Below are 18,844 nucleotides of genomic sequence, written 5' to 3'. Positions count from 1 at the left end.
CCAGCATAGACAGAGGGAGGAGCCATTTGGACCTCTTACTTTCCTAGTGGGAAGCTAGGACGTCCTCCCGCAGAGATTGTGCTCAGTGTGAGATTCTGTAAAGGAGAGGTAGAATGCTTTAGGGGCTGAGTGGGGGAAGGGTGGGTAGATGTTGGATATTCCCAAACGGCAAATGTCCACCAGAGAACTCAAAGACTCAGACACCCCACCTGCTGTAGTTAGTGCCCACATTGCTACAAGGGGTGGAGAGCAGAAGAGGAAGCTCAGAGGGAGCAGAATATCCTCAAAATATTAAAGGACTGGCACTTTGAGAAGGAATTTGATTTGTTCAACACAGGTAGTTGTAAGACAGATTTTTGGCTCAATACCAGGAAGAACTTGAATTTTTAAAAAATTATATGTTTAGTGTTTTGAGTAGGTAATGCAGTCGTTGAAAAAATATGAAAAGCAATGCTGTGAAAGTCTCTCTCCCACTACTGTTCCTTATCCACTTACCCCTTACTTAATTCCCCACCTTCACTCCTGATGCTAATCTTAACAGTGTCTTGTTTATGTTGCCATAGATTATTTTTCCTTTTGAGTTTTTAAATTTTACTTTTGGCCGAGTGTGGTGGCTCACGCCTATAAGTGAGACCCCATCGCTCCAAAAAAAAAGGCTGGGTGTGGTGGTGTACACCTGTAGTCCCAGCTACTCAGGAGGCAGAGGTGGGAGAACTGCTTGAGCCCGGGAGGTAGGCTGCAGTGATCACACCTCTGCCCTCCAGCCTGGGAGACGGAATGAGACCCCGTCTTAAAAAAAAAAAAAAAGAAAGATAAAATTTACTTTAAAAATTGTATTAAGATTTACATAACATAATATCTACCATTTTAACCATTTTTAAGTGTGTGGTTTAGTGACATTAAATACTTTCGCATTGTTGTGTGAACATGGCCACCATCCGGCTCCAGAACTTTTTTCTTTTATTTATTTATTTATTTTTATTTTCTTTATTTATTTTTTTGAGACGGAGTCTTGCTCTGTCTCCCAGGTTGGAGTGCAGTGGTGTGATCTTGCCTCACTGCAACCTCCACCTCCCAGGTTCAAACGATTCTCCTGCCTCAGCCTCCTGAGTAGCTGAGATTACAGGTGCCCACCATCACACCCAGCTAATTTTTTTGTATTTTTAATAGAGATGGGGTTTCACCATGTTGGCCAGGCTGGTCACGAACTTCTGACCTCGAGTGATTCTTCCCGCCTCAGCCTCCCAAAGTGCTGGGATTACAGCGTGAGCCATCGCGCTGGGTCCAGAAATTTTTCGTCCTGTGAAACTGACACACTGTACCCATCAAACAGAAACTTCCCATTCTCCCCTTCCCCCGCCCCTGGCAACCACCGTTCAACTTTCTTTCTATGAATTTGATTACTCTAGATACCTCAGGTAAGTGGAATCATGCAGTATTGCCCTTTTGTGACTGGCTTATTTCACTGAGTATTATGTCTTCAAGGTTCATTCATGTTGTATCATATGTCAGAATTCCCTTCCTTTTTAAGACTGAATAATATTCCATTTTATGTAGACACCACATTTTGTGGGCTTTTTTGTATTTTTATTATATATATATATATATATATATATATATATATATATATATATATATATATGAAATAGTGTCTGGCTATGTTGCCCAGTCTGGTCTTGAATGCCTGGACTCAAGTAATCCTCCCACCTCAGCCTCCCAAAGTGCTGGAATTACAGATGTGAGCCACCACACCCACCACATTTTATGTATTCACTCATTCATAGATGGACATCTGGGTTGCTTCCACCTTTTGGCTATTGTGAATAACGCTGCTATAAACATGGACGTACAAATATCTCTTCAAGACCCTTCTTTTAATTATTTTGGCTATAGACCCAAAAGTAGAATTGTTGGGTTATACGGTAATTCTATTTTTAATTTTTTGGGGAGCTATATTATTGAGTTTTGAGAGTTCTTTCATATTTTAAATAGAAGTCACTTATCAGATATGTAAGTTGAAAATATTTTCTTCCAGACCATTATTTATCTTTTAATTCTCTTAGCAGAGTCTTTAAAAAATCGGAACTTCTTAATTTTGTTGAAGTACAATTTATCCCCCAAAATTTATGGATTATGCTTTTGGTGTCATGTCTAAGAAATCTTTTCTTTGAGAAGTCCTATTGTTTTCGATTTTACATTTAGGCCTATGATCCACATTAAGTTAAATGTTGTAAGTAATGTGAGGTATAGATTGAGGTTTGTTTTGTTTTGTTTTTCATATGGATGTCCATTTGTTCTAGCACCATTTGTTGAAAAGTTTATTCTTGGCTGGGTGCAGTGGCCCATACCTGTAATTCCAGCACTTTGGGAGGCTGAGGCAGGCAGATTGCTTGAGCCCAGGAGTTTGAGACCAGGCTAAGTAACATGGTGAAATCCCATCTCTACAAAAAATAGAAAAAAATTTAGCTGGGCATGGTGGTGCACACCTGTAGTCCCAGCTACTTGGAAGGCTGAGGTGGGAGGATCACTTGAGCCCCAGAGGTTAAGGCTGCAGTGAGCTGTGATCAGGCCACTGCACTGCAGCCTGGATATTGGAGAGAGAGACCCTGTCTCAAAATAATGAAAATAAAAGTTTATTCTTTCCTCATTGAAATGCCTTTGCAGCTTTGTCAAAATTCAATTGACCATATATGTGTGAGTCTGTTTCTGGACTCTATTTTGTTCTATTTATATATACCAGGAGTGTCCAATCTTTTGGCTTCCCTGGGCCACATGGGAAGAAGAACAGGTGTCTTGGGCCACACATAAAATACACTAACACTAACGATAGCTGATGAGCTTTGTGAAATTGCAAAAAAGACTCATAATGTTTTAAGAAACTTTATGAATTCGTGTTGGGCCACATTCAAAGCCATCCTGGCTGCATGCGGCCCATGGGCTGCAGGTTGGACGGGCTTGATGTATACTATCCTCTCACCAGTACCAACTATCTTGATTATTATAGCTTTGGAGTAAGTCATGAAGTTAGTATAAATTCTCTAACTTCGTAGTTCTTGATTGAAATTATTCTGACTATTCTAGTTCCTTTTTTTTTTTTTTTTTTTTGAGATGGAGTTTCGCTCTTGTTGCCCAGGCTGAAGCACAGTGGTGCAATCTTGGCTCACTGCAGCCTCCACCTCCTGGGTTCAAGCAATTCTCTTGCTTCAGCCTCCTGAGTAGCTGAGATTACAGGTGCCCGCCACCACACCTGGCTAAATTTTTGTATTTTGAGTAGAGATGGGGTTTTGCCATGTTGGCCAGGCTGGGCTCGAACTCCTGGCTTCAGGTGATCCACCCACCTTGGCCTCCCAAAGTACTGGGATTACAGGTGTGAGCCACCGTGCCCAGCCCCATTGCCTTTTCATACAAACTTTAAAATCAGTTTGTCAACTGTTTTTTGTTGTTGTTGTTTGTTTTTTGAGACAGAATCTCTCTCTGTCACCCAGGCTGGAGTGCAACGGCATGATCTCGGCTCACTGCAACCTCTGCCTGCCGGGTTCAAGCGATTCTCCTGCCTCAGCCTCCCGAGTAGCTGGTATTACAAGCACACGACACCATGCCCGGCTAATTTTTGTATTCATTTTTAGTAGAGACAGGGTTTCACCATGTTGGCCAGGATGGTCTCGATCTCCTGACCTTGTGATCCACTCGCCTCGGCCTCCCAAAGTACTGGGATTACAGGTGTGAGCCACCACGCCTGGCAGCTTGTCTACTTTTACAAAAAAAAAAAAAAATTCTGCTGGAATTTTTATTAGAATTGCATTGAATCTAAATCAGTGTGGGAAGAATTTATATCTTAGCAATATTGAATTTTCCAATCCGTGAACATGGTATGCCTCTTCTTTTTTTTTAAGGTTTTCTTTGTTTTTGTTTCGTTTTGTTTTTGTTTTATTTTGTTTTGAGATGGAGTTTTGCTCCTGTTGCCCAGGCTGGAGTGCAGTGGCACAGTCTCGGTTCACTGCAACCTCTGCCTCCCCAGTTCAAGCAATTCTCCTGCCTCAGCCTCCCAAGTAGCTGGGATTACAGGTACCAGCCACCACGGTCCTGGCTAATTTTTTGTATTTTTAGTAAAGATGGGGTTTCACCATGTTGGCCAGGCTGGTCTTGAACTCCTGACTTCAGGTGATCCACCCGCCTTGGACTTCCAAAGTGCTGGGATTACAGGTGTGAGCCACTGCACCTGGCCTCTTTGATTTTTTTTTATTAGTTTATAGTTTTCAGCAGACAGACCTTGCACATATTTTGTCAGATTTATACCTAAGTATTTCATGTTTTCTGGTACTATTGTAAATAAAGCTTCAATTTTTTTTTCAAATTCCAATTGTTTATTACTAATATATAGAAATTTATTTGATTTTTTTTTATGTTGACCCTTCCCTTTGATTGTTAATCTTCATTATAGATTAACTTCCCTCTTACCTTTCTCACATAAAGACTTTATGGCTATCACATTGCCTTAAGATGGAGCGTTAAATATACTCTTTTAAATTGAGTGAGGAAATGAAAATCAGCTGTAAAGAAAGGAAAACAAACTGTAGAGAAAAGAAAACAGACTATCACTAATTAATTTGTTGTAACTCTTATACCACTCTTGTATAGAAAATGCTGTAATCCCATTAAATGTCTTTGTTTTCTACCTGTATTAGCAAGAACTTAACTCTTAACTTTGGAGCACGGATCCCATTTCCCTGGAGTCTTTGTCTCCTGGATGATCATTTTCACCTTTTCACCTGAATAAACTTTAAACTGGATTCTGATCCTTTTAATTCTTTCAGGTTTATAGAGAGAAAATTCAAGCCTCAACAGGCCAGGTCAGTTGGACAAGGTGACCTTTAAGCCCTCTTCTAGCTTCATGAAAACAGATCTGAAACTTGCCTGATCTCAGGAATGGTAGTGAAAACACCATGTACCTGAATGGTCTGGTGGCAGGTATGTCCTGTGCACTTAGTATTCTCTAAGTTCTGGGAGGGGCAGGTTATCTGCCAGGAAGAGGCAGGAGATTCCAGCATCCTGATGTGCTTAGCAGTATCATCTCATTCACCAGACAGGCAGCCCTTGTGCCTCTCCACTAAGGCTAACTGCCAGGAGGATAAGGTGTGGGTGGGTTTTATTCACTGCTGCATCCTCAGAGGCTAGCAAAGTGCCTGGAAGAGGGAGAAATCTCTAGTGTTTATAGACAGACCAACACTCATACCCTGAAAGGACACAATACCACAGGGGATTGGTAGAGGTAATGATTACAGGCAACAGATTGTTCAAAACAACTATATTTAGGCAAGTATATTTTTGCAAAACAACGAAAGCTCAGTGTTCCTTTCAAAATGAAAACTTTCCTTTTCCATACCTCACTATCAATTATTTCAGTCTCAGATATGCCCCGTTCTGTTTCTCCCACAATATTTGACTTAATTAACAATACAGTCGATTATTTACAAGGAAGTTATTTCTAAAACTGTAGTTCAAAATCACATCTGATTTTTTCACCTGACTTTTGTGGTATAGTTGTTTTTGTTTTTAATGATGTTGCCGGGGTTAACTTTTCCCAAAAGTAGTTTTTAAGAGTAAAAAACTGGGGGGAAATCATAAATGGCCAAAGAGGTTAAATAAATTATGTTACCTTCATTAAGTAAAATATTTGCAGCCACTATAATGATGTGAAATTTTATTTACTGGTAAGAAAAGTTCGTAAGGCATTACTGAGTGGGGAAAAAATCAGTTTATAAAACACTATGTATAATGTGATTCCACCTTTTGTTTTTAAAAAATATGTTATATATTTAAATATATTAATATGCAAATATAAGAATACCTAAATATAAGTATATAAACATTCTAGAACAATATACAACAAAATGTTGACAATGGTTATCTCTAGGATTTCAAATCATTTTTGTATTCTTCATATTTGTTATAACAGGGTTCCTTTCTTTATTTTTTATTTTTATTTTTTTTTTTTTTTGAGATGGAGTCTGTCTCTGTCACCCAGGCTGGAGTGCAGTGTTGCAATCTCGGCTTACTGCAACCTCTGCCTCCCGAGTTCAAGTGATTCTCCGGCCTCAGCCTCCTGAGTAGCTGGGATTACAGGTGCCTGCCACCACGCCCAGCTAATTTTTGTATATTTAGTAGAGACGAGGTCTCACCATGTTGACCAGGTTGGTCTTGAACTCCTGACCTCAGGTGATCCGCCCTCCTCAGCCTCCCAAAGTGCTGGGATGATATGCATGAGCCACCATGCCCAGCCAACAGGGTTTCTTCATAATCAGGAAAGGCTACTGTCATCTTATGAAAAACATTTCAATAAAAGTACATTTCCCTCTAAGAACACAGCTCTGGAATTATAACGTGAGTAAGTAGAAATGAACAAGAACTAGATCTAATACAGGTTTCATAAAGTCTTCTATTACCCAGCTCTCTTGTGGCCCCCAGAGCTGTCCGTCTTCACTTGCCAGACTGTGCCCACAGCAAGCCCCCTTAACTCCAAGTCCTGGTACTCAGCACCACCAGCCTGGGCCTGAGTACCTCTCCCTGAGCTGGGCCTGCATGGAGCAAAAAATGTGTAGGCAGCCAGAGTCCTAGCTGCCGGGGAGGCTGAGATAGTGTTGCTGCTGATAAAGCCACTGTCCATCCAGCAGGGTTGAGACTCTTTAGACAATCTGTACAATCTCTGGGCACAAGAGTTTTCCTTTCTGTGTCTTCCCTCTCTTCCTCGTCCCTTTCTCTTTTCTTTCCTTGCTTCAACTTTCCTTCCCTTGCTTCCACTTCCCTTCCTTCATTTTCTCCATCTCCCGAGCACCTGGAGGTCACAAGGGACACAATGATGAATCACCCACAGTCCCCCTTAAGGGACCTGCAACTAGAGAGGGAAGCAGGTGAGTCCTGGAGTCCACCTCTGTGTGCTCCGTGCCCTGAGGGAGGGCCTCCTGGAGGAAGTGACATCTGCCTTAAATCCTGAAGGATGAGAATGAGTTGGTCAGGAAAGACAGTGGATAAGAGCCCAATCCTCATGGGCAAGTTGGTTGCTGCTTCAGGTTCCTGACTGGCCCACCTGTTCCACAGGACCAATCCTGCCCAGGAAATGGCTTTAAGCCATTTGTTGGCTGGGGTGAGCTCCCTGGCCATCTCACACTACTGCCTCCCTGGCAGCCCAGCCCACCTGGCCCTATGATGGCAGCAGGGCCTGGCTGATGCTCACCCCATAAATGCAGCTGAGTCAGGGTATGTTTCCATGCTCAGGACTTCCTGGAGGGGCTTGCACAACTGCTCCTGCCAGGTCATGCCCAGGTTTTCTAGTTCTCACCATCAGCTTGGCAATTCTTCCTTATTTTGAATCCAGATCCTTCCTGCTGCATTCAATCCAGTGTCTTTTGCTTTATCCCCAAGGTTTTAAAAAATGAAGAAAAACTGGTCTCCTTGTTCTGTAGGAGAACAGCTGTTCATCTAGAAAGCCGTCCCTCCTTCATTGTTAAGCCCTTGGGCTTTAAGCAAAGATGTGAGGTGTGCTTTAAGCAAGAAAGTATTTGGGATCTTTCTCATTACTCTCGCTTCGACCATGGACCACCCTGGGCACTCAGATCCATTTGCCATTTGGGGGCTATAATTGAATTAAAGACCAATTCAGAGATTATTAGCTCATATGGAACATTGATTGTCTCTGTGAATAAATCCACTACCCTCTCCAATTTTCTCCTAGTAACTAGTAACAGTTTTAAAAAGTATCCCATAACTAGTAACAGTTTTAAAAAGTATCCCTTAAGAAGATAGACGTTGGAGAGGTCAGTTTCAGGATGAGTCAACCTTGAAGTTAGACATGGGAGCTGGAGTCCAGGATAGGAGTATTGCAGCAAGGGTGAGGAGGCTCACTAAGATCATTCAAAGGAGAACAAATAAACATCCATTGTTGTGTAATTTTAAAATGTTTTAATACATTCTACTCACGGGGTGTGGTGGCTCACGCCTGTAATCCCAGCGCTTTGGGAGGCCGAGGTGGGCAGATTACTTGAGGCCAGGAGTTCGAGACCAGCCTGGCCAACATGGCAAAACCCCATCTCTACTAAAAATACAAAAATTAGCCGGGTGTGGTGGCGCATGCCTGTAATCCCAGCCACTCATGAGGCTGAGGCAGGAGAATCTCTTGAACCTGGGAGGCAGAGGTTGGAGTGAGCCGAGATTGTACCACTGCACTCCAGCCTGGGCGATAGAGTGAGACTCCGTCTCAAAAAAACAAAAACAAAAACAAAACAAGAAAACATACATTCTATTCAACAAAGGAGAGGGAAAGATGGTTTGGAGGGAAGCGCTGGATACAGTCAGAAGGAAGCATCCATTGGGGAAGTTGGTTTGGAAGAGTTGGAATAAGGTCGGAGGCGGGAGTCTTGCCAGGATGGAACAGAATCCAGAACTGCTGCCTGGGCAGCTCACACCAGAGCCAGTAGGGACAGAGGGACCCTGAGGTTGGGGGACACGAAGGACTTTGAGGTCAGCGTGTCTACGCAGGCCTTTATCTCCTTCCTGTATTCTGTCATCGTGGATGGTAGCCTTCAATGGAGAGGCCACATGGGCAAGCCCTATCCTCCTACTCCACTCTGTGTTCATCTGTCAAAGCCCTTTGAGTGCATCTTCAGTGCTCTGTAGGTCCAATGCTCTACCCACTTTAAGTTCCTGTAGGGAGTTGGAGAAATAAGTTGTGACATGCACACCCATGTGACTTTTGCCCTCTCCCTGCACCTTTAACTTCTGATTCATCCCATGCATGCAGCTTCACCTGCACGTGCCCAGGGCGTGTTCTGGTGTCTTCCCTCATGCCGAAATCAATTCAGTCCAGAGAGGAGGTGACTGGGAGCCACCATGGGGCATATCACTGGTCTTTAACTGGCTGTTAGGTCCAGAGGCAGGACAATCAGAGACCCCTCTCAGGGCCTTTGCTCTGTTCTTAGAGGTAGAAGGCAGCCTGTGCCCCAACTCCCTCACCCCCTACAAACCACACTCCAGGCAAGGGTGGCCAGCAGTAGTCTGTGGGTCGTCTCTTCCTTGTGAGCACACCCTGCCACAGCACTGCTTCACAGGAGAGAGCCATGTGGACAAGCCCCATCCTTCTATTCTACTCTGTACTCATCCAGCAATTGCTGCAGAGCCACCCCATGGTGGCTCTGCAAGTGGCTAAGGATACAGGGCTTAATAAGACACCATCTTTTGTAGCCAGCCTCCAAGATGTATCCTTGGGATCCTTGCTTCTGGCATTCACACACTTCTTGGCCCCCTCTCACGTTGAATCAGGGCTGGCCTTGATCACTGGATTACAGTAGAAGTCTCAGCAGATGATTTCCAAGGTGAAGGCTTGTAGTTTCCACCTTGCTCTCCTGAATGGCTCGTTCCAGGGTAAGCCAGCCACCAGACCATGAGGACACTCGAGCAGCTCCATAAACAGGACCCTAGGGAAAGATACTGAGCCCCTGGACAATAGCTAGCATTCATTTTCCAGCCGTGTGAGTGACCTACCCTAGAAGTAGACCCCCAGCCCCAATCAAGCCCTTAGATGACACATGATTGCAACTACATGAGAGATCTCAAACAAGAGCTGCCCAGCCCTGACACTTCCAAATCCACAAAAATTATGACCGATTTTTTAAAAAAAGATTATTGCTGTTTAAAGCCACTGCATTTTGAAGTGATTTGTTATGCATTAATAGATAATAAAAAGCAAACTGACTTAGCCGTTTTTATTACTGTCCTAAATTCTCTGCAACAACATCACTCCTTATGTCCTGCACACTGGGTACTACAGCACCTGCCATGTCCTGGATAGATGTATGGGAGTGGAATTGCTGGGAATTAGGATAGGGGTATGTTGGCTTTTACCAGTTTATTTTCCCACCAGTAATGTATGAGAGCTTTATCTCCTCCACCTCCTCAACAACTCTTGGCATTGTCCGTCTTTACCATTTTAAGCCATTCTGATGAGAGTATCATAGAATCTCATTGAGATTTTATTTTGCATTTCCCTGACAACTAATGGTGTTGAGTGCCTTTTCAGGTGCTTACTGGCCCTTTAGGCACCCTCTTTTGTAAAATGCTTATTCAAGTCTTTTGCCCCCAATGTTTGTTGGTTTGGTTGCCTTTTTCTTATTGATTTGTAGGAAACCTTTATATATTCAGGATATGAGTCCTTTGTCAGATATATGCATTGGGAAAATCTCTTGTCCTCTTCTTAATCTTTTGATTAAAAGAGGGTTTTGTTTTAATGAAGTCTAACTTAAAATTTTTAAAAATTTTTAGTAAGTGCCTTTTATGTCCAGCTTAAAAGATCTTTGCTTGGTCATGGAGACCGCCCCCCACCCTACTCTGTTTGCTTCTAGGAGCTTTATTGGTTTACTTTTCACATTGAAGTCTATGATTTATCTTGAATTAATGTGTATGGTGTGAAGAAGGGGTCAGAGTTCCTTTTTTCCCCTATGAATATGCATAGAAAAGAACATCCTTCTCTCTATAGAATTGCATCAGCTCCTTTGTTGTAAGTCAAGTGACCATATATGCATGGATCCATCACAGACAGTTTTAAAAGGTATAGATTTCCAGATCCTCAACTTCTCTATGTCTTCTTTTCTGATGTGGATCTATTTGCCTCTGCAGTCAAACCTCAAGCCAGTCTTCTTTTCCCATCTCATTCACCTTTCCAAATAAGGCCTTTAACCCAAGCCCAGTCTGACCATGGTGCCTGAACTAGACATGTGCAAACCGCTGGGAACCCAAACAAAGCGGCGATTGGAGAATGCACACCCCTGAGAGAAAGACCCCTTCAAAGCACAGCGAGCATCTGCTGTAGATATTGAGGGGAACAGCACCTTGTTCCATTTAAGGGACAAATTCTAGGTGGCAAGACTCTGTGCATTGTCTGTCTATTTTGCTTAGAATTAGAATTTAGAATTGAAATGTTATGGGCAGGCTTTGTCTTGAGGCTGTGTATTAACACATTTATTTGAGTTTGAAAATGATTTCAGATTTTCTTTTGATGGTTAATAAGTCTAATTGGGCTGACTGGGTTGGCAATGAATTCTGGCTTTGCCAATTAGCTTATATGGCAGACATTTTCCATAAATTAAACAAACGAAATATGCAACTCTGAGGTTCTGGAGAAAATATACACAACATGAGGGAAATTATGGTTTTTTGCAGCTGTTAAAATTATGATATGAAATTTAGATGTCAACTTAAAATTGTGTAACAGAGTATACAGCTTTCCAAAATTTATTTAGGGGATGTACAACAGGAAATGTTGAAGACCACTAGTCTAAGGCAGTGGTTCTCAACTCCGGTTGCAATTGGAATCACTTAGAAAGTTTAAAAGGTGATGATGCCTGTGCTTCTCCCCAGGCCAATTAAATCAGAAAAGCCAAGAGGGAATAGTGTAAAAGCTCCCCAGGTGATTCAAAGTGCAGCCAGGCCTCAAACCACTTGCTCTGTCCTCCACCCTGCCCTGTTTCTGTGTACTCACGGCCATCTCAGCCCCTCTCCCTTCCTCACCCCCAATGCTCAAGGCTGTCTCTCCAACCCCCAGACCCATATCTAGCCCCAAGCCTAGACGTTACCTCTTGGACATTCACAGGCCTTTCAAACATAGCATGTCCCAAACCAGTCTTGGCAACATTTTTGATCACGCATTAGTAAAAACTGTGGGGAGTGTATATCCCAAAATATGCATATTTAAAAAAGCATACATATGAATCACTATGTTAATATGTTATGTGCATTATTAAATGGTTATAAAACAGAAAATATAAAAGTATGAGGCCAAAAATTAGTATAAATATAGGTTTTAATATTTTCTCTCTACATTCTATGGACAACCTCCATGCCTTTGCACATGCTGATCCCTCCTCCTGGAATTCCTTTCCTACTTGTCCTCATGTACAATTTTCTGCTCGTCCTTCAAGGGGCAGCTTGCAAGCCTCCCTTTAGACACCTCTACAGGTATAGCCGACCATGCCCTACCTCCATGGCACTGCCAGGGGACCCTTATAGGCCTCTGTCTTTAAACCTGTCATGGTATATTAATCCTTGGTGTTTGAATGTCTCTCTCTCCCCTGCCAGCTCAAGAACCTGTTGAGAGGAGCACCTAGCATAAGACCTGGCTTGTGACAGGTTTGTAATAAATACATTGATGATGCAGTGAGTTGAATAGTGGAGTGAGTGAAGAGGAGGTGGTCAAAATATCTAACAACCCGTATAGTGGCTAGGTGGGGAATGGTGGTGGGAAGTTCAAGGGCATGGCACCAGCATCTGCTTGACCATCTGGTGAAGGCTTTCATGACAGAAGGGGAGAGGGCAAAGAAGTACATGCAGAAGAGACCGCAAGGGCAAGCTAAGCTCACCTTTATGATGAGCTGCTCTTGTGAGAACTAATGCACTTCCTAGAACTAACTCACTCCTGTGTTAATGGCATTAATCCATTCGTGAGGGCTCTACCCTCATGACCCAATCACCTTTTAAGGCCCCACCTCCCAGTTCCATCAGTGGCAACTAAATTTCAGCATAAGTTTTTATGGAGACACTCAAAACATACTATATACATATAGTACGCCTCTGCAGTCAAACCTCAAGCCAGTCTTCTTTTCCCATCTCATTTACCTTTCCAAAGAAGGCCTTTAACCCAATCCCAGTCTGACCATGGTGCATGAACTAGACATGTGAGATTTTATTTTGCATAAATATATATATGTGTATATATATATGTATATATACTGTGTTTCGGGTGTCCCCATAAAAATTAACATTTTTATATATCATATTATATATAACATATATAACATTTATATAGCATATTATATATAACATACATAACATTTATATATCATATTATATATAACATATAACATTTATATATTATATTACATATAATATTTATATATTATATTCTATATAATATTTATATATCATATTCTATATAATATTTATATATCCTATCATATATAATATATAACATTGATATATATCCTATCATATATAATATATAACATTGATATATATCATATCATATATAATATATAACATTGATATATATCATATCATATATATTATATATACCATTGACATATATCATATCATATATATTATATATAACATTTATCTATATACATAAACATTTGACCCTTGAAGAACACAGGGATTAGGGGCACCAACTTCCCAGGCAATCAAAAATTCACATATAAATTTTGATCCCCAAAAACTTAACTACTAATAGGCTACTGCAGATCGGAAGCCTTCAATAACATGAACAGTCAATTAACACATATTTCATGTGTAATATGTATGATATATTGTATTCTTACAATAAAGTAAGCAAGAGAAAAGAAAATGTTAAGAAAATCATAAGAAAGAGGAAATATATTTAGTGTTCATTAGGTGGAAGTAGATCATCATAAAGGTCTTCATTCTCATCTTCATATTGAGTAGACGGAGAAGGAGGAAGAGGAGGGGTTGGTCTTGCTGTCTCAGATATGGCAGAGGAGAAAGAGGTGGGGGAGGTGGAAGGGAAGGCAGGAGAAGCAGGCACACTCAGTGCATTTTTGTTGTTGTTGTTTTGTTTTGTTTTTTTGAGACAGAGTCTCGTTCTATCAACCAGGCTGGAGTGCAATGGCGTGATCTTGGCTCACTGCAACCTCCACCTCCTGGGTTCAAGCAATTCTCCTACCTCAGCCTCCTGAGTAGCTGGGATTACAGGCACCCACCACCGCACCCGAATTATTTTTGTATTTTTAGTAGAAACAGGGTTTCACCATGTTGGCCAGGTTGGTTTCAATCTCCTGACCTCGTGATCCACCTGCCTTGGCTTCCCAAAGTGTTGGGATTACAGGCGTGAGCCACTGCACCTGGCCAGTGCACTTTTTATTGAGAAAAATTTGTGTATAAGTGAATCCATGCAGCTCAAACCTATGTTGTTAAAGGGTCAACTCTGTGTGTGTGTGTGTGTGTGTGTATGTGTGTGTAGAGAGAGAGAGAGAGAGAAGCAGAGAGAGAGTTTTTATAAGGAATTGGCTCACATGATTATGGAGGCTGCCAAGTCCCGAGATCTGCAGTCAGCAAGCTGGAGACCCAGGAGAGCTGATGGTGGAGTTCTAGTCTGAAAGTCAGCAGGCTAGAGACCAAGGAAGAGCCAATGTTTTAGTTCAAGTCTGAAAGCAGGAAAAGCACTGATACCACAGCTGGAAGGCAGTTGACAGAAGGAGTTCCCTTCTCCTTCGGAGTGAGGGTCAACCTCTTCATTCCATTCAGACCCTCAACTGATTAGCTGAGGCCCACCCACATTTGAGGGCAACTGCTTTACTCAAATGATGATCTCATCCACAAACACCCTCATAGACGCACCCAGAAAGAATAGTGTTTGACCAAATGTCTGGGCACCCCATGCCCAGTCAAGTTGACCTGTAAAATTAACCATCACAGCAGCCAAGGCAGAAATGGAAGTGAGACAGTGGTGGTGGAGGAGCTGCAGCCAGCACCTGAGGCCCTGCCCTGCGGGAGGTCCTACAGAGATAATGCAGAGCTTACCAGGCCCTGTCCACCTGCCCACCCTCAGGGGCAGAGATACAGTCCTCCAGCCAGGAGCAAGGCTGTGCCAAGAGATTACCTCCAGCTTAGGGCAGAGTGTAGATGCCATACCCCAGTGGTTCTCAACTGGGGCAGTTTTATCTCCCAGGAGACATCTGGTAATATCTGAATACCTTTTTTGTTGTCACAACGAGGGGATGGTCATACTCCTGACCACTCACATCCAGTGGGTAGAGGCCAGGGGTGCTGCTAACGCACAGGACAGTCCCCAAAACAGAGATTGATCAGGCCCCAAATGTCATTGGTGCTGAAGTTGAGGAACCCTGCCCTCACCTTCTTTCCTCCACATCTTCCCTCAAGCTGCTCGTGGCATGCCCTTCTCCACTAAGCCAACTTGTTAAACCTCTTCACGGCTGAGATCATGCTGCTTTCTTCTTCAGATCTGCGACCCTCTAGCTGGGTGACTTTTAGACAAGTGATCTGACCTCTCTGAGCCAGAGTTTCTACCTTGTAAAAAAAAAAAAAAATCCCTTCCTGCATGGCCAGCTGTCATGAAAAGGACACATGGTGATGGGCAGACAAAGACAAGGCTTAGCTTCGTGTTTGACTCCTAGGAGCGCCCAGTTCATGGAGGCTGCTGCTGTTACTAATCTGTTTCCATCTTCCCCTGGGAATCCTGAGGTTTATCTGTGAGCCTTTGGACTGCTGTATGGACAACATACTCTGCAGTAGCATGAAGAAGTGAGTGAAGACCCTCCCTTGAACCGTTTGCCCTGAAAGAACAGAAGTCACATCTTGATATCTCAGTGCCTTTACAGTGCCAGGGATGGGGTAGGTGCTGAGCGCCTGGTATGTGCTCACCCTATGCTGTACAACACACAGAAAGCCCCACAGGGTTTGAACTGTAATTAGGTAGAGGGTGTGTGGGACTCGCCTTGGGTCTCTGACTTTGGCTTCTGCTCCCGGCCTTGGATAGGCTGGTATTTTCTAGTAGATATCAGAGACTCCGGTTGATAGCACCACAGTGGCTTTTCTCCCAACTTTTTGTTTTACGTATTATCAAGCCAACAGAGAAGTTGCAAGAATAGCACAATGAACATGCATATACCCTTCACCTGGATTCACCACTTTTGTTTCATTTCTCTCAGTATATATGTTTGTGTGTGTTGGAGACATATGACATTTTACCTCAAAACCAGACATCTCCTAGGAAAAAGAGCAGCCTCCCATATAACAACAATACAATGATAACCCTTAAAAAAACTTTGCATTAATAAATCCCATTAGTCAATATACCATTCTTAGTTCCTTTTCCTCAGTTGTTCCAATAGCATTTTTTTAAAAGATTTTTTCTTGATCCAGGAGCCAATCAAGAATCAATCAAAGCATTTTATGGATTTGTCACGTCTCTTTAGCCTACAATCTTTGCCCTCCTTGTTTTTTTTTGTTTGTTTGTTTTTGACATCCATCACACCTACATTTCTTTTTAAGACTCCAGACCAGTTGTTTTGCAGAATATCCCTCAATTTGAGTTTGTCTGCTGCTTCTGCGTGATTAAATTCAGGGTATGCATTTTTGGCAGGAATAGCACATTTGGGATTGGGTCCTTCTTGGAGCAGCCCATCAGGGAGCAGCACATGATGTCCAGTTCCCCACTATTGCTGTTCTTATTTTTGATCCCATAAGTTGTCATGGAAGAGAGTTTTGCAGAGAGACCTACACCCTTTCCCCTCACTCCACAAGCCACCTACACTGAAGATCTCCCATGAGTATGGGGAGGCAGCCCTGTCTGTGGCTTTGAGGGACTAGAGATGATGGAGGCATGTCCAGAGCTGCTTCCCGGGGCCCCTAGCCCCTTCCCCCAGCCCTAATCCCCGCTCCCAACTCCAGGGAGGGCGTGGGACCCCCTCTCCTGGGCCCTGCCTTTGCAGACTTTTCAGAGAGCACCAGAGGGGAATGCCATTACCCACCGTCATAGAAGCAGCACCAATTATATTTGTGACATTTTTCAGTTTACAAAAGACTTTCCTATTGCTTTCTTTTCTTTTTATTTTTCTTTTTTTCTTTTTTTTTGAGATGAGGTTTCACCATATTGCCTAGGCTGGTCTCGAACTCCTGGGCTCAAGCAATCCTCCTGCCTCAGCCTCCCAAAGTGCTGAGATTGCAGGCCTGAGCCATTGTGCCCAGCCCCCATTCATTTCTAGTGGCAAATAGTAAAAGCTGCCACTTGTCAAGTACATACTACCAGTCTCGGGTTAAAAGCATCATTATGCATTAAGGTCATCCCAGGTACTCCTGTCACCCTCTGTATGGATGGGGAAACCAAGGCCCAGAGAAGTTAAGCAGCTTGCCCAAGGTCCCCCAGCTAGGAAGTGGCAGGGCTGGGACTGGAGCCCGGGCCTCCTAGAGCCTCTGGGTCACTGTGCTAAGCACCAAGCTGCATGGTCTTTGAGCATCACAGCAAAATGAGAGCTGAGCAGCGCAGACACGGAGGCACCCATTTGCAAATCAAGGAAATCAGGCCCAGACAGGGGGTGTGATCTGACAAAATTTGTGAAACTGGGACCAGCCCCAAGAACTTCTGAGTCCTGGCCTAGTGTCTTGCCACAGCCTCGGGCTGCGTGTGGGACCAAGGCCAGAGATGTCAAGGATGCGAACAGTCATCTATCAAGAGGGATGAGTAGAGAGAAGGGTGATAGCAGGGACAGTCCCAGCACCACGCCCTCAACACAGCCACACCAGAGCAGGGGAGACTCCACCTCGCCTGGAAGAAAGACAGCCTGAACCACCTTTGCCTCGAAATCCATCTCCCTGCCTGCCAGCGTGGCTACCACACCCTGCCTCTCCCTGGCTGGGGAAAGAACCATTGCGTCCCAGCCGTCAGTCATCCCTGCTTGTCAAGGCACACACATTTTAGGAGGAAGAGGCCGGTTCCTTAGGAAAACCCCTGCCTGGCCTGTTAGACTTGAGCAGCAGGTTTCTTAAACCCCCATCTCAGAGGACAAGGCAAGAATTCCACCTCTGGGTTGTCATCTGAAGTACCAAGCTGGGGTGGGGAGAGGGAGGTAGCCTGGAATCATGTGGTAGGGCATACATGAGACAAGAAAAGCCAAAGGGCAGAGGGTGAAGGTCTACCTATTATCTGCCATGCAAATCCTAGATCAAAGTCCACCTCTTCCATGAAGTCCACCCTGATCACCCCAGGGCCCATCAAGCTCTCCTCAGGTACACAGGAAAGTGCTCATTCTGCTTTAACCACTGGGGCAAACTTGTATCTCCTTTTCTATAGTGCAAATCTGGGGGGCATGCTTATATAGTTATTTGGGCCTGATATGGAGCTGTGTGCAGTGGGTGCTCCGTACATGTTTTAAATAACTGAATAAATTGAAAGAATCCATTCATCCATTCATTCCATTGGAAAAATAATTAATGGGCAACAACCGCAAGCTAGGATCTCTTCTAGGTGTCCTTGCCCTTGGGTGCTGATGTTCTAATGTAGGAAGACACCATAGACAGATACGAGAAGTGCTAGGAAGAAACAGTGTATGAATGCTTGACATGGAGGTTGGGATAGGAGAGAGTGGGGAGAGAGACCTCCACCCTCCCGCTGTCTCATCAAGCCCCTCTAGCCCCAGCCCCCTTTACCCACAAGGACAGACACTCCGCAGAGCACCTGGGCCTTGCCTGAGGTGGGCGGGCAGGCTGCTGGCCATGCCTTATGTGAGCTGGAGACAGAATGTTCTGGGAGGGGACATTTTTCCTAGGCTTCTGGAATAGTGGCCATTTTTTCTTCCAGGAGCACCAGAAATAAAACTGCCGGCCACCCAGGGGAGAAACTGAGAGCTTGGCCTTTACTAATACCAAGGGCAGTTGAGGAAGGGGACAGCTGCCTGGGGTGTTTAGAAAAGGGCAGTCACAGCTGGGCGTGGTGGCTCACGCCTATAATCCCAGCACTTTGGGAGGCCAAGGCTGGCGGATCACCTGAGGTCAGGAGTTCAAGACCAGCCTGGCCAACATGGTGAAACCCTGTCTCTACACAAATACAAAAATTAGCTGGGCATGGTGGTGGGTGCCTGTAGTCCCAGTTAGTCGGGAGGCTGAGGTGGAAGAATTGCTTGAACCCGGGAGGTGGAGGTTGCAGTGAGCCGAGATCATGCCATTGCATTCCAGCCTGGGCAACAGAGTGAGACTGAGTCTCAGAAAAGCAAAGCAAAGCAAAGAAAAAAGAGAAGAGAAGAGAAGAGAAAAGAAAAGAAAAGAAAAA

The 18,844-nt window shown here is 43.8% G+C and overlaps 1 long non-coding RNA gene across 1 annotated transcript in view; it reads right to left on the bottom strand.

Moving 5' to 3' along the window:
* Nucleotides 1-14,036: 14,036 nt before the first annotated feature.
* Nucleotides 14,037-18,844, bottom strand: part of LOC117976100 (uncharacterized) — a 107,044-nt gene continuing 102,236 nt past the window's right edge. Inside the window, exon 7 of the long non-coding RNA XR_010110077.1 lies at nucleotides 14,037-14,167. This is a non-coding gene — a long non-coding RNA (uncharacterized LOC117976100). The remainder of the gene's footprint in view (nucleotides 14,168-18,844) is intronic.

The sequence above is a fragment of the Pan paniscus genome, chromosome 16 (genome assembly GCF_029289425.2).
Source record: "Pan paniscus chromosome 16, NHGRI_mPanPan1-v2.0_pri, whole genome shotgun sequence".
In the NCBI taxonomy this organism is placed as follows: Eukaryota; Metazoa; Chordata; class Mammalia; order Primates; family Hominidae; genus Pan; species Pan paniscus.
The sequence above is the reverse complement of the archived record's forward strand: the minus strand, read 5'-3'. Positions and strand labels throughout refer to the sequence as shown.